Source organism: Chiloscyllium plagiosum, unplaced genomic scaffold, assembly GCF_037043375.1.
Source record: "Chiloscyllium plagiosum isolate Xiang-an unplaced genomic scaffold, Cpla_swu_hap1 HiC_scaffold_52, whole genome shotgun sequence".
Taxonomy (NCBI): Eukaryota; Metazoa; Chordata; class Chondrichthyes; order Orectolobiformes; family Hemiscylliidae; genus Chiloscyllium; species Chiloscyllium plagiosum.
The window spans coordinates 11614304-11629496 of record NW_028270190.1 but is presented as its reverse complement, the minus strand read 5'-3'; positions in this window follow the sequence as shown (position 1 = coordinate 11629496).

The following is a 15193-nucleotide window of genomic DNA, read 5'->3' as shown; positions in this document are numbered from 1 at the left end:
CTCTCTCCCTCAATAACGATAAAACCGAGCATGCCACCAGCATCGACATGGAGAGGATCATTAGCTGCCACTTAGCTGCACATGTTCCCCTCCCCTCACTTTTCAGACATCCGTGAAGACCATTCTTTCTGTAATGCCATGACTCACTCCTTCTTCACTCATAACTCTCTTCCACCCCCATAACGTAAAAGCATTTTCCCTTGCTATCACAGAGGATGTATCCACCGCCCATGTTCTTCCTCCACAAAGCACACAAAACACCTTCCATTTGACATAGCGGTCGACATGCACGTCACTTCATCTCGTAGACTGTATTCGCTGCTCACAGTGTAGTTTCCTCTACAGATTGGGTGATGTCTTGACAGAATAGCTATGATGTCCGCTAACAATACCCAGAAATTACAGTTGTGCATTATTTCTTCATCCCACATTGTTTCTTAGCCAACATCTCTGCCTCAGGCTTGCTGCAATGCTGCAGCGCCGTTCAACATAAGGTGGGAGAACAGCACTTCATTTTCCACTTGAGAAATCTACAGCTTTCTGTACTCAATTTCGAGTTCAAAAAGTTAGGGGTTGTGCACCTTTCCCCATGTGTTTCCGTGCCCTCATATTCCAGATCTTGTTATGACATGGTTTGCTACGACACATAACACATTGTCACGTCGAAACTGTCCCCAATGGAAGCTTCTCATTATCTTGGAATTAGCTTTTTTAGTCCTTCGTTTGTATGTTTCACTCTTTTCTCTCTCTCTCTTTCTCTACCCCCTCTCTCCACCTGTTGTTTACTCTTTTCCTTCCTCACACACTATCCCCAGCAGAAAATCTAACCTGTTCCGAGTTGGTAGCAGTTCGGAAGCAGGATCCCCAAAACCAAAACGTTAAGTCTGATTTGTCTCCATAGATGCTGCCAGATTTGTTCAGTTATTTTTTCCCAGAGATAGATGTTTTTGTTTGGACGTCGTTAAGTTTTGGTACTTTGAACTGCAACGTTTGTATTTTACATAGACCCGGATGCTATTCCTTGCAACATTCCCTCCAATAGTCAGAGAGAAAGGAACTTTTCATTGGCGGAACTGATGCAGTTTCATTAATTAAATTTCATTGAAAGAGCGAATTTGACGAGTGCAACGTTAAATTAAATGCCATTGCAAACACACTGTTGGAGAAAAATCAGATTCTAACGTCTTCTTTCAATTGAAAGCAAATTCCTAGAACAAATGTCCACTGTTCTTCAAACGTCCATAAATTGAAAAACACGAGTCATTGCCCTCAGGGAGGAAAAGAAACAAATGTCGTCTGCACTTTATGGACACAAGAGATACAGACTGAATATCCAGAATGAACAAGAAGCAAGTGTCAGAAAAAAGCGATAATTTCTTTATTTTCCATGTGAACCAGAAGCTAACTTTCCTGAACAGTAATTTTTGTTCACCCATCAATCTTTCTTTTCCACGTGCACACTTTTCATTGTCACAAACACGTCACCTGCATTCCTCCTTTATTTTCATATGCTTCTATTTCACTTGCGTTGCCCAGTATTCTGTTGCATACCCTTCCAATGACCATCTCACTTCACCCTCCTATTTTGCAGTTGCAATGTGTATCACACCACTTCCCCACTCCTCCTAATTTATCTGGTTTCCCCTTTCCATTTTCAATCTACTACTAAAAAGATAGAAGCTGCTGATTCTTATGTTGCTAATACAGATCGTTGAATGTTGCAGTCGAAATTAGCAACGCCCCTTAGGTACAGTCAACAGGTTGATGCACAGTGAACAGGATGGCACTTGCTCCCCGTGCTACAGAGTCGAGTTGTTTTTACCGGCGTTTCTGTGATGATGCTTAATCAAACATCCTCATCACAAATAGAACAAATTTCACCAATCCTCTTGAGCAAATTGCTTAAATAAGCCATGCGCTGTATTTTTTTCTCTTTATTGTTTCAGCTAATCTTCTGAAGTCATTTTGAGTTGAGTGTGTGTCCCTGAACAGAGGTTCAAAATGGTAGCTTTCCATCACATTCGGCAGAGCTGTTGGAGATGATGAATCAACTTTCGTTTTGCTCGTTGCTTCCAAAACACACGAAGAATATCTCATACTAAAATAATAAGATGTTTTATATTTTAACATTTCGCTTTAACTCTCATAAAAGTAAGACCTTTCTGAATGAGTGTGACCCCAGCCGACATTACATTGAGGGTTTGTTCCCTATCATTTTCAATTAGTTGTTTTCAGGAGATTGAATGTGTGATGTCAGAGGTACTGGGTTCAACATTTTTATGGCACGTTATCACAAAGTGGTATGTCGTCCATATTGAGGAACCTTTCCAATATATAAATTTCATAATTTGTAATGCAATGTTCATAGCCTAATGCATGCGAGTCAACTGAAATAATTACTTCATTGTCCTGGTTAAAATCAGACGCTTTGTCATCGTCCAGAAAGGACAATATAGAAATCGAAAGTTTTGGAGAAACTCAGCAATTTTAGCAGCATTTGTGCAGTAGAAACAGATTTAACTTCTTGAGTCGAACGTCGCGTTGTGGCACAAAATGTTCATATTACTTCCAATATGTTCAAATTCAGTTTCTTTTGATATGTGCTCTGAGCTGCTGTGATCTAATCATCTCCATCACTTTTTCTTCTCATTGTAGATTTATTTCATCCCGAGTGTTTTGCTTTTATTGACAAGTCTAGATGTTGAAATGATTCCAACAATTCAGGCTGTTGAGCCAATGTAACTTGTATCATATCGGTGCCTGCTTTTTATTGAAGTTAGAACAAAAGAGTAATTTGTTAATTTGTCTTAAATGCTCGAACCTCAGGAAATCCATTTCATTTGAAATTGAACATAGAGCATTACAGCGCAGTACAGTCCCTTCAGCTCACAATGTTGCGCCGACCTGCAGAACTAATCTGAAGCCCAACTAACCAACATTATTCCATTCTTGTCCATATGCCTGTAAATTGACAATTATATGCCTTTAAAGTTGGAGAGTCTATTGCTATTGCAGGCAGTGCTTTCCACTCCTTTACTACTCTCTGAGTAAAGAAGCCACCTCTGGCATCTGACCTTTTTCTATCACCCCACAATGTAAAGCAATGCCACATTGTGCGAGCCATCGCCATCCGTGGAAAAAGGCTCTCACTGACCAACCTATATAACCCTCTGATTATCTTTTATGTCTCAATTAAGTCGCCTCTCAACCTTCTTCTCTCTAATAAAATCAATTTCAAGTCCCTCATCCTTTTCTCGTAAGACCTTCTCTCCACACCAGGCAACATCCTGGTAAATCTCCTCTGCACCCTTTACAAAGCTTCCACATACTTCCTGTAATGTGGTGACCATAACCGTCCACAATACTCCAAATGTGGCCACACCAGATTTTTGTACAGCTGCAGCATTATTTATTTATAATGACAACACGCTCCCCAGGTTCTGAAAGCATTTAATGTACATCATTACACGAAGATGTTGGTCATTAACACTTCGCATCCGCTCAAGCTCAGACTGAGCTGTATCCTTTCTATCTCCCTCCTGAGCTGTCCCTGTTGTCCTGCACATTTCTTTCTTTCATAATAATTCAATTATCTTCTTCAATTCCATGATTTGACTTGAATCTGTACTCTCTCTGTCTATGCAGTGCATGCAAAATATATATCGCTTTGAAGGTTCCACTCCTGTGTATTTCGCATCTTTTACCAATCGAACAATATTTGTTGCCGCTGGCTCTTCATTCTGTCAATATTTGGGATATGTTATTTTTCTTGGTCGATCATGGACAAACCTGGCAAAAGTTTGAACGGTTCAACCATATCTTCTTTCAATCTTCCTTTTGGCAACCATATCCCAACTTCCTCATTCTGTAAAATTGACTAACATTCCTCCACCCTGTGAATCGTTTCTGCAATCTCTCTTGGTTCCTTCCCATCCTTTGTGGTGCCTAGAAATAAGCAGAATATTTCACATGGGGGCATAATCACTGTTAATCATTAGTCTTTCTAATCTCCTTGTTTTCTTACTGCATTTCGTTCTTGAAGAATTTGACGTTGAGGAGAAAGCAAATGTGGATGATGGCGGGAGGAAACATGCATCGTGAGGAAAAGAAAGTGATCGATAGTACAAAGCTTAGAGGGGGAGGCAAGAGAGATGGGACACAGAGATGAGTGTGAGAATTTGTTTATGAGATGGAGAGAAAATGTATAGATGAAGCGATAAAGTAAAAGAAAAAATTGGATTATTGACGAAAGTATTTGTACTTCCCGAATTGCTTTGGAAAATTATGTGCGATCTAGTCCTTTGTACAGTGAATGCATGGTAGTGTAATATGTTTAAATTCAGAGTCTCATGTCATATCTTTTAACACATAGAATGTCGGAGAAATTGCTGTTCACAAATCTCAGCAAACGGAGACTGTTAAATGTCTCTGACTCTTTAATCCATTGGCTTAAAATATGAAGGTAGGTGAACGTATCACGTTTGTCTTCGCAGTCAGGTCAAAACATCCAAAAGTCATTGCTCTAAATCAAACTGATTCCAAGAAAAGATTCGCTGAAATTGTACTGAAGCGTATTGTGAGTTAAGAAACAACGCTGCCTTTATTAATGCAGTGAGAGGAACGTATTGTGACCTCAGTCTGAAGACAAACCTGATGGGTTCATGCGCTTTGATCATTAAATCTACACTTCTTCTGTGTAGACAATTGCAACCACAGACCTTCCCTAATTGGCAGCATTTCCACCGAGGAAATATCAGCATAGAAAGAGAAAAAGCTATTGATTTTGTTTTTGCGGGTACAGCGGTATTGCGTGTGTACAAACCAGCAGAATCATCTCATCTCATCTGTGAAAAGTAAGCATCCATCATTCTCCCTCATCACAAACCTCGCTGGAACAATTTCAATTTTGTGGTAATTAACCCAGACCAGGTATTATTGTGGAATAAAATGCTGTGCATTGAAAGGAATTGACTGGAGCTATTTGTTCAGTGACTGTGATCAATGTCAGTCTCAATGGAATTTTGTCACTGGAGGGATTCCGTATTCTATTAATAAGAGACTCATTTCAATCCGTTTTCCCGCAGTAGCAGCAGGGCTATTATCTCCAACATTGACAGGCATCAGCAGCTCCAGGACGAGAGTTGAAAGAATCTGTGATCAATAAACGGGAATGTTGCAGCCATGGATAAGAATCTGAGATCAATAGATCAGAATGTTACAAGCATGGACAGGAGTTTGTCCTGGGGTCTTTACTACCTTTCTCGCGATTGGGCATGGTTAGGATTGCGGATAGAAGTTGTGCTGATGATTATCCAAGTGGGTTATTATCCAATCCTCGCTATTGTTGGTGTTCCTGGTAAGTTTTCATTTATTACTTCTGCAAACATTGCGAAGGTTATTAAAATTTATGTTACCTATGTTTGGCAAAAAAGACCTATTGTACAACCCAAATAACTGCGGAGATTGTAAATAAAAGACAAAAATAAAATTTGCTTGAAGATCTTCGCAGACCTGGCAACATATGTGTAAGATCAGTCGAAGCATGCCTGGACTATTCCTCAGAGGAAGGGTCACTCCACCCGAAACATTCAATTTGATTTCTCTCTACATATCTTCTGAGAATTTTTAGCAGCTTCCATTTTTGTTACGTAGCTATTATCTTCATTTTCAAACACAAACTCCACCCCTTTTCTATGAATTTCATACCCTTCACTTACAAACACCTGAGGAGGAAGGAGATTGTTCAAATCCTCAAGGTTCACTTTTGCCCTGACCTGACGCATATCTCGGTATTTTCTCTGTCATAAAACCTGTTCATTACTATCCCAGTAATATTCCTGGTCTCCACCTCTTGCCTCCGTGTTATTGTTAAATAACCCAGCATCAGTGATTAAAAAATACAGACATTATGTTTCCAGTTCTGTTCTGGCCACTCTTTCAGTTTTCAATACTGAGACTGCAAACTTGTGCTTGTCTCTACAGTTACTTCAGAACATGGATTTCACGTCAGAATACCAATTCCACTGAACAGATAGTTCAGAGTTAACTAATTAAAAATTTAAATTTCACCGCAGCTGATGGCAGAACTTAAGTTCAAACAATAAAATTTAGAATGAAAACTAATTTCAGTAATAGCACTTATTATGAAGCTTAAGGTCTGTACTCTACCTGTGAGAGAGAGAATGAATGTTATTCTGAAATGACAGCTTACAAACACCCGTCGTAATCCTAACGAGCAGTGTCAGAGTGCACTGAAAAATTGAAAATATATACGATTTGGCTGCGAAATAATAACTTGAGTTGGTTGATGGTTTGACAACAATTGGGAACTTAACCAATCAGTTTAAATTATATCCCAGAATAAGAAGACCCAATCGAGATTGAATTTAATGCTTTTGTCAACATCGAACCAATCAGACAATATAGTGTTGGGGGTTTAATTAAAAAAGCAGACAGTTTGTAAGAGGAACCGAATAACGGCCAGCGAGAGAATAACTGCCATCGAGACAATTTGCAACATTCTCAATCAAATGCAGCTTTTCATATGATACATCTGACAGTAAAAAGGAAGAAGACAACCCAGGGAAATATTCAACCGGAAGAAGGAAAAGACCGACGATAACAGTCATTGTATGATTTTGAATTAAGTTGATGTAATTTTTATATTTATCTTATGGAAAAATATATTGGTGTAGAGTTGGAGACAGATAACAAGGAGTTAATAGAAAGGTGGGCTTGGAGTTGTGTTCCGTTTTAGTTTAATGCTCACTATTTTAGTTAAAGAATAAATGGATATTATTTTTCTTAAATAGTAGAATTTGTCCGTTCTCTATCAATCATAATTTAACAGATTGCGAGGTGAGGTAAGTATTTCTGGGTGTTTGGTTGAATTAACAGAGGATGTAATCACCATGTCATCACAATTTGGGGGCTCCAGTCTATCATTTGGACAGGGTTAAACAAATACAGTCTGAGATTTGGAGAGATTTGAAAAGACCTGTTGTTCAAAATCCCAGCAAATTTAAGCATTTGCCGATACATGTTCTAGAACTTTAAACAAAACGTAGGTGAGAAAATTTATTTCATACAGTTACGTATGATTGGTTAAATCATAAGTGAGAAAATGTCTTTTAAGATTGATAAAGAGGTTTAAAGATGGGGTTTAAAGATGAATCCCAAATTTGGGAAGGAAGTTTAGAAAGAAAGAGAAAGCTATACTTTTAGAATTTGCAATTAGGTTAGATTTGGATCTCAACAGGTACAAAAGGAAAGCTGAAATTTTAATTGAGTTAGTCAAGCAGTTAGGTGTGTTAGAGAAACAAACAAGCGCAGAAGAGTTAGAAAAACCGAAATTAAAATTGAGACAAATTCAGTTAGAAAATAAAGAAAGGGAATGCAGAGTCATGAGAAATGAAAGAGAAAGAGAATGAAAGAGAGAATTTGAAATTCAAAAGTTGCAAATTAGCTGGGGAAGTTAAGTTAATAGGATGAAGATGAAGAGAGAAAGTAGTGATGTATACATTTTTGTGAAAGCTTTTTCACCTTTTGTTGAGAAAAATGTCGAAGCCTTAGTTACTTCCTTTGACAACGTGGATCAGCAGATCCAGTGTTCAGATAACTTGTGGGTATTGTTAGTTCAGACACAAGAGGTCAGTGGAGCTCGTGAGGCATTTGCAGCGCTATCAGCTAAGGGGTCAATAGTTTATGCAGATCTCAAACACGCTATTTTGAATGCTTATGAATTGGTACCAGAAGCATATAGACAACGGTTCAGAGACAGAAAGAAGGAACCAGTACAGATTCATGTTGATATCAAAAGAATGAAAAATAGCAATTTTGATATTTAGGTGTGGCCCTTAAGAATTGATAAGATCTATGAGGCTCTGAGAGATTATAAGTATTCATGTGGATGAACAACAAGTTCAGGAATGAGAAAGGCGACAGGGGTGTCAGATGAATATGCATTAGTACAAATAGGCAAAATTTAGCATGTATTTCATGCAAGTATTTCATCCTGTGAGCAATAGAAATTGGGGGAAGAGGAGAACCTGTACAACAGAAAGAAATGTGCAGAGAGCACTGGTAATTGTTTACCAAAGAGAGTGCACAGCCTCGGAAGAGGCTGCGTAGGGGATTTGGTGCCTGATCTGTATAAAGACATCGCCTCTGTGAGTCAAGTTTACTCAGAAAGAAGTGGGGGGGGGGGGGGGGAAGGGGGAGGGAAAAAAAAATAATTTTCAGAGATACGGGATGTAATCCGTCTCTAATAATAAAACATAAATATATTTGCACTTTTTCTGTCCTGTCACCGAAAGAGTGACACCGAATGAGTGCCAACTCAATATTAGGAAAGTAACAGGGTAGTGATTGACACAGCATCAGTTCTAGGAATACAGTTTGTTCTTGGGAACGATTTAGTGGTTTGTAAGGTGGAACCGATACCCCTTGTTGTGGAGGTGCCAAAAGAAAACCAGGGAACGAAAGAGTTAAAATAAAAAATACCAGGAGTTTTTCCAGAGTGGATATTAACAAGGTCCCACAATCATAAGTCACAGCAGGAAGTTAAAACTAAGAGAAAGACGAAGAAATTAAGGTTCAATTAGCTAACACACATTGATGTATAATGGACGGAGAAAAAAATCCCTGTACAGCCAAAAGGTCAGGCAAAACTGCATCGACCTGAAAGGCTAATCGACTTACAACAGAGAGCGGAGACAATTAAAGATAAGTTTTATTGTCTCGTTATTCTGTTGTAAATCCATCAGCCTTTCAGGTCAGGGCACTTCTGCCTGACCCTCTACCTGTTCAGATTTCTCCAACAGCATTATATTGAACAGTGCATCCGCTAAATGAAACACAATTTCTTCATCTTTCTCTATAGCATTTGCTTTGTACAGTGACTAATGATCGTCTGATCTGTTAATAGGTGTGTATATGACTGTATAGATATGTATATATACGCACACATATACATTATATGTACACACACACACACATGCGCATGCACACACATATATAGACATATAATGCATCCTCAGGAAATGAGTCAGAATGTATTATTGCGGTTCATTATGTTAAGGATTGAATCCTAAGATGAAAAGGGAGACCACGGCAGGCTAGTGCAAAGGAGAAATGGGCAGAAGTGCTCCAGATTATGTTGGCAGAAGCATACAGACAGCAAGTGTTATGTGTCGCACATTAACTACCAGTAGGAGGTCACGGAGTTTTAACGAAACCTCTGACTTAAGGGTCAAAAGCATTTCTGTTCGTCTGGTCTACACAAGGATGTTGTTGCATTTTGAAATACATGTCATACATGCCAAATGATAGGTAAGTGACAGGCAGTAAAAACAAAATGACATCTTTGTTGCCAATTACTGCATTCAAAAACTCTTTCAAGTGAATTATGATTGAATATGTAGTTCCACTTCCTAAAACTATGAGTGAGAAACAGCACTTGCTAACAATAAAGGATGTGTCTATCAGAGTTCTGGAAGCAATTCCAGTACAGAAAAGGAGTTAATGGGTTGCTTCACTCAGTATGGGCTAGGGAGAGAGATTCAGCCCGACCCAGGCTCTAATTTTACTGCTCAGCTGTTGAAGGAAGGCATGGATAGCTTAGGGATATAGCATTTTAAGTAAAATGCGTATCATCTTCAATCCTGGGAAGCTTTGGAAAGTTGGCATCCGACCCCGAAAACGACGTTAAAAGTGTACTGTCAGGATTATCCGAATGATCAGAATATCGGTATTCAATACATATTTTTTGCTATAAGAGAGACCTCGGGCAAATCTTTCAGTTTAGTCCCTTTGAGTTGATACTTGGACATGAGGTGAGAGGTCATTTGAAATTAATTAAGTGAAATTAATTAAAGAACAGTTGACAGGATGGAGGGCGGAGATTTCACACGTTGATTATGTTTCTGAGGTGAGGGAGAGATTTACTCGGGTAGCTGAGTGAGCTAAACAGGACCTGAAGTCGGCAGAGCACAGAATGAAGCAAGTGGCAGATGACAACTCTGAAATGTGGACGTTTTCCAACTGGAATGCATATTAGTATTGTACCAGTGGTAAGAGAGCCCTTCAAAGCTAGGTTTAGTGAACCCTATCAAATGGAGAAAAAGTTAAACCAGGTAACTATCAGGCAAGGAAAAATCTATGCCGAATAGAAAAAAACACCGAATCGGATACATCACGTGAATAAGGTGAAACTTGTTTTAAAAGACACCAGGAACTGGCAAACAGGTGTTAGTTACTACCCCGCAGCATGACGAATCAAATTCAGATTCCATGGAGTTTGATGTGCCTCAAAATACGTTAAAGAATGAGGAGGTCCTTGATGAATGGGTTAGGTTAGTGAACGATCTGTCTTAGGAGAGAAGAACCCAGATGAAATGTTGGTTGCAGCAGTATGAGGACATATGCAGCACTAAGATGGGGAGGGCTAATACCATTGCGCCTAAGGTGGAAGGAGGGAATGCTGTTACGGTAAAGCAACAGAGACTTAAACCTTTCAAAGTCACACATGTCCTGAAGAAAGTGGATGCGATTCTTGTCGGTTGTATCAGCGAACTGAGTCAGAGTGACGAGAGTTTTCGGATCGTGTTAGTTCCCAAACCAGAAGGGACTCAACGATTTTGTGTGGACTACCGAAAGATCAATGCCATTACAAATCAGGCTCACACACAATGCGAAGTTTGGAGGGCTGGAAAGAGAAAGTTGGATAAGCAAGTTACATTACAAAGTTGGACTTACTGCGTGGGTTAGGGTCAGGATTAGGGTTAAGGTTAGGCTTAGGGTCAGGGTTTATCAGAGAAAGCAAAAGACATTTCTGCGTTTGAAACCGCAAATGGACTCTCTCTATTTGAAATTATGCCTTTTGGAATGAAGAACTTCACATTCAGCCACATTCCAAATACTCATGAACAAAGTTGTGGCTGAGATAATTATCTGTGCAAAATATCTGGATGGCCTAGTGGTCTTTAGAGAGTCATGACAAAAAAACAGCCAGAACATTTCTACAGCAAGTGATAAATCCACGCAGGGGCAGCTCTCCACTAGTTATGGTCTTCTCTGACATGTATCAAGATCTTTGTTGGTGTTTGATGTCATTTTGCTCACTCCAAACCATATCTGCAACGTTCTGCATGTAGTAACTAGGCCCAAACATATTTTGCTGTTTCATTTCTGACCTTCCTTCCATCATGACGTCAGAAGTCAGGTTGTTTTCTGCTAAGTGTGACGTGTTCAACATTCACGATACCTCCGGTACTAAACAGTTCATGTTCAAATGCAACATGATCTGGACCATATCCAGGCTTGAGCTGGCAGGTGGAAGGTAACATGCACGCTACACAAATGCGAGACACTAACAATCGCAAAATAGAGAAAATTTCAACTCCGCAAGTTGACATTAAATGTTGTTACCTTCACTGAATTCCCCACGATCAAACAGACGGTGGGGGAGGGGCGGCGAGTACCATTGACAATTGAGCATGATGAGTCCAACTGCATTGGACAGACACATGAACACAACAGCCACAAAAGCATTTCAGAGGCTATTAATATTGTGAAGAGTAACTCACCCCCTGACGCGTCAAAGCCTCTTCATCATCGACAAGGTTGAATTCCAGACTGTGATGGAATACTCCACATTTTTCTAGGTTAGTGCAGTTCCGAAATCACTGAAGAAACTTCACACCATTGACCTTCACCTCCATTTTTGGTTACCCATCTATGTCCAAAGGCATTAATCCTTTGCTCAAGGTGCTGAGTACCTTCCTTGCTTTTCGTTCTCATTGGGCCAACAGGCTGCTAACCCACCTTCTGTTCCGATGTAACGTGCCCTGGCTGTGAAATGTAATGTGAATTGCCTCTTGCTGTCTGTGCGTGATATGTCTTTGGAGCTGAATAGCGTTGCCTTATTCCTGTTTATTTCTTCTGAGATGGATTGAAAGGCTGTCTTTTCTGCATGAGGAACATGCATGATGAACAGAATGGCCATAACTTGACACTATGTTCCAAAAAAATGATTTTATGACTGACGTGGAACTTTTCCTATGTAACAGACTGTCTTTCAGGAATGAGCTCCTGATTTTTACATTGAACAGATTCGAGAGATTTCGGGACTTCTCTTGTTTCTCAGTAACAGACTAGAAAGGCTGAATGGCTCTTACTTCGCCTTGAGGAACAGACTCAAGAGGATGAATAGCTTCCTCCTATTCCTGTGTAACAATCTCGGGACGCTGAATGGCCTCCTTCCGCTCCTGTATAATAGCCATGATTAGTTGAATGACACTACAATGTGCAAATTAGGAACAGTAGTAGGCCTTAAGGCTTCTCGACACTGGACAATTATTCGAAAATTTCTGATTGTGCTTCAACTCCACTTGCCAGTCAGAAGGTTCAGCAGGCAAATGATATAATGTTACAATGAACAACATTGTCACCGAGGATTGAAAGTTTTTGAGAGCTAGTGATCAGCTAATTGTTTTATTTAAGCCATCTGCCCACTTCCTTTCCACAACTGTTTGGACGCAAATTAACTGTATTGTACTTTTTCAACTGCTTTGTTGAGGATATTACTGGGTAACACATCCCGTCACTGGATAGATGCTGGCGTTAATAGAATATCCACATCCTTACAGTGATATTGCGACCAGAATTGAATGCAATACTCTTAGTGTGGCATAAACAAAGGCTTCTACATCGCAACATAACATTCCGGCTCTTGTAACCAATGCCCTAACGAATAAAGGCAAGTATATTATATACCTTCTTTCCCACTATACCTACTTTTGTGTCCACTTTCAGGAACTCTGCATTTGAACCCCAAGATCTCTTTCTTCATCAGTGCTGTTCACAGTCTTGCCGTTATCTTAATGCTTGTCTTTCACATTTGCTTTCCCAAAGTAGAAGACATCACACTTTCCGAATTAAACTTCATCTGCAATTTATCCTACTATATCTGCATTTGATCCAAACCCCGCCGTATTCTTTGACAACCGCCGACACTATCTAGAACTCGACAGATTTTTTGTATCATTTGCAGAGTTATTAAACTACCCAGCTACTTTATCATTCACATTATTTACATATATCACCAACGGAAGACCATCCAGTATGGATCCCTGCAGAACACCACTTGTTACGGACCTCCATCGAGAAAAAGAAAGTGCTGTCTTCTATGGAAAGCTAGTTGTAAATCCAAGCAGCCAAATCATCATTTTCACCTTCTTGATCAGCCTACCATGAGTGACTTTGTGGAAAGCTTTATTTTTTTTTTATAAACAACGTGCACTGCTTAACCCTTGTCGATCATCTTTGTCGATCATAGTGAAATTTACAATCAAGTTAGTAAGGCACGACTGTCTCTGCATAACGTCATACTGACTGTTCTGAATGAAATCAGGCTTTCCCAAATGCACGTAAAATCTTATCACTGAGGATTATCTCCACCAGCATCCAAAAAAAAACGATATATAATCACCCATCTATACTTTCCTGCATTATCTTCATTTCCATTCTTGAACAGCCATTAGCTAATCGCCAGTCCTGGGCGGAAATCTCCATTGGCTAGCGAAAATAGAAAGATCTGAGTCAAAACGCCATTAATCTCTTCTCTTGCGTCTCATAAAATGTGGGTAAATACCATCGCGTTTATGGGACATATCCAATCTTACACTCTTCAAGAGACCCAACAACAGTTATTTAATGATCTCAAATGCCCGAGTATATTAGTGCACTTCACAAGCATCTCACAATAGCCCATATCCTTCTGCTGGGCGAATACCAATGCATGGGATATTAATTAGCAAAGTTAGATCTCACGGAATACAGGACGAACTCTCTATTTGGATACAGAACTGGCTCAAATGTAGACGACAGAGGGAGGTGGTGGAGGGTTGTTTCTTCGGACTGGAGGCATGTGACCAGAGGAGTGCCACAAGGATTGGTGCTGGGTCCTCTAATATTGTTTATTTACATAAATGATTTGAATTTGAGTATACGATGTACAGTTAGTAAGTCTGCAGATGACACCAAAAGTGGAGGTGTAGTGGACAGCGAAGTGGGTTACCTCAGATCACACCAGGATCTTGACCAGATGCACCAATGGGCTGAGAAGTGGCAGATGGAGTTTAATTCAAATAAATGCGATATGTTGTATTTTGGGAAAGCAAATCTTAGAATGACTTATATACTTAATGGTAAGGTTCTACGGAGTGTTAATGAACAAAGAGACCTTGGAGTGCAGGTTCATATCTTTTTGAAAGTGGAGTCGCAGGTTCTTATGACAGTGAAGAAGGCGTTTGGTATGCTTTGCTTTACTGGTCAGAGTATTGAGTACAGGAGTTGGCAGGTCATGTTGGGCTGTACAAGACATTGGTTAAGCTACTGTTGGAATATTCCATCAATTCCGCTTTCCTTCCTATCGGAAAGATATTGTGGAAATGGAAAAGGTTCAGTAAAGATTTACAAGGATATTGCCAGGGTTGGAGGATTTGTGGAGTAGGGAGAGGCTGAACAGGCTGGGGCTGTTTTCCAGGGAGCTGAGGGGTGACCTTATCGAGGTTTACAAAATCCTGAGGGGCAAAGATAGGGTAAATAGTCAACGTCTTTTCCCTGGAGTTGGGGAGTCCTGAACTAGAGGGCATAGGTTTAGGGTGAAAGGGGAAAGATATAAAAGAGACCTAAGGGTCAACCGTTTCACACAGAGTGAGGTACGTGTATGGAATGAGCGGTGGAGGCTGGTACAATTCCAACATTTCAGAGGCATTTGGATGCGGATATGAATAGGAAGAGTTTGGAGGGATATAGGCCGGGTGCTGGCAGGTGGGACTAGATTGTGTTGGGATATCTGGTTGGCTTGGACGTGTTGGACAGAAGCGTCTGTTTCCATGCTATAGACCTCTGTGATTCTATGACTCTATACTAATCCTGTGCATTGATTTGAAAAACACCCACATGTCAAATGTGGAGTTGCCTGATAACAGCTCCTCCCAATTAACTCACCCTTGCACCTGCCCTAGATATAATTTGCTGTCCCTCAAATTAATATCTTCTTAAGTTCTCATCGTTCACAGAATACAGCTTTGGAAATATGAAAGAAGTACAGTGGTAATCTAGCTTCCTCATATATTTTGTGATGCGTTGGTTTGGCCTGTAACAATAACTAATGGGAAATCAATTATAT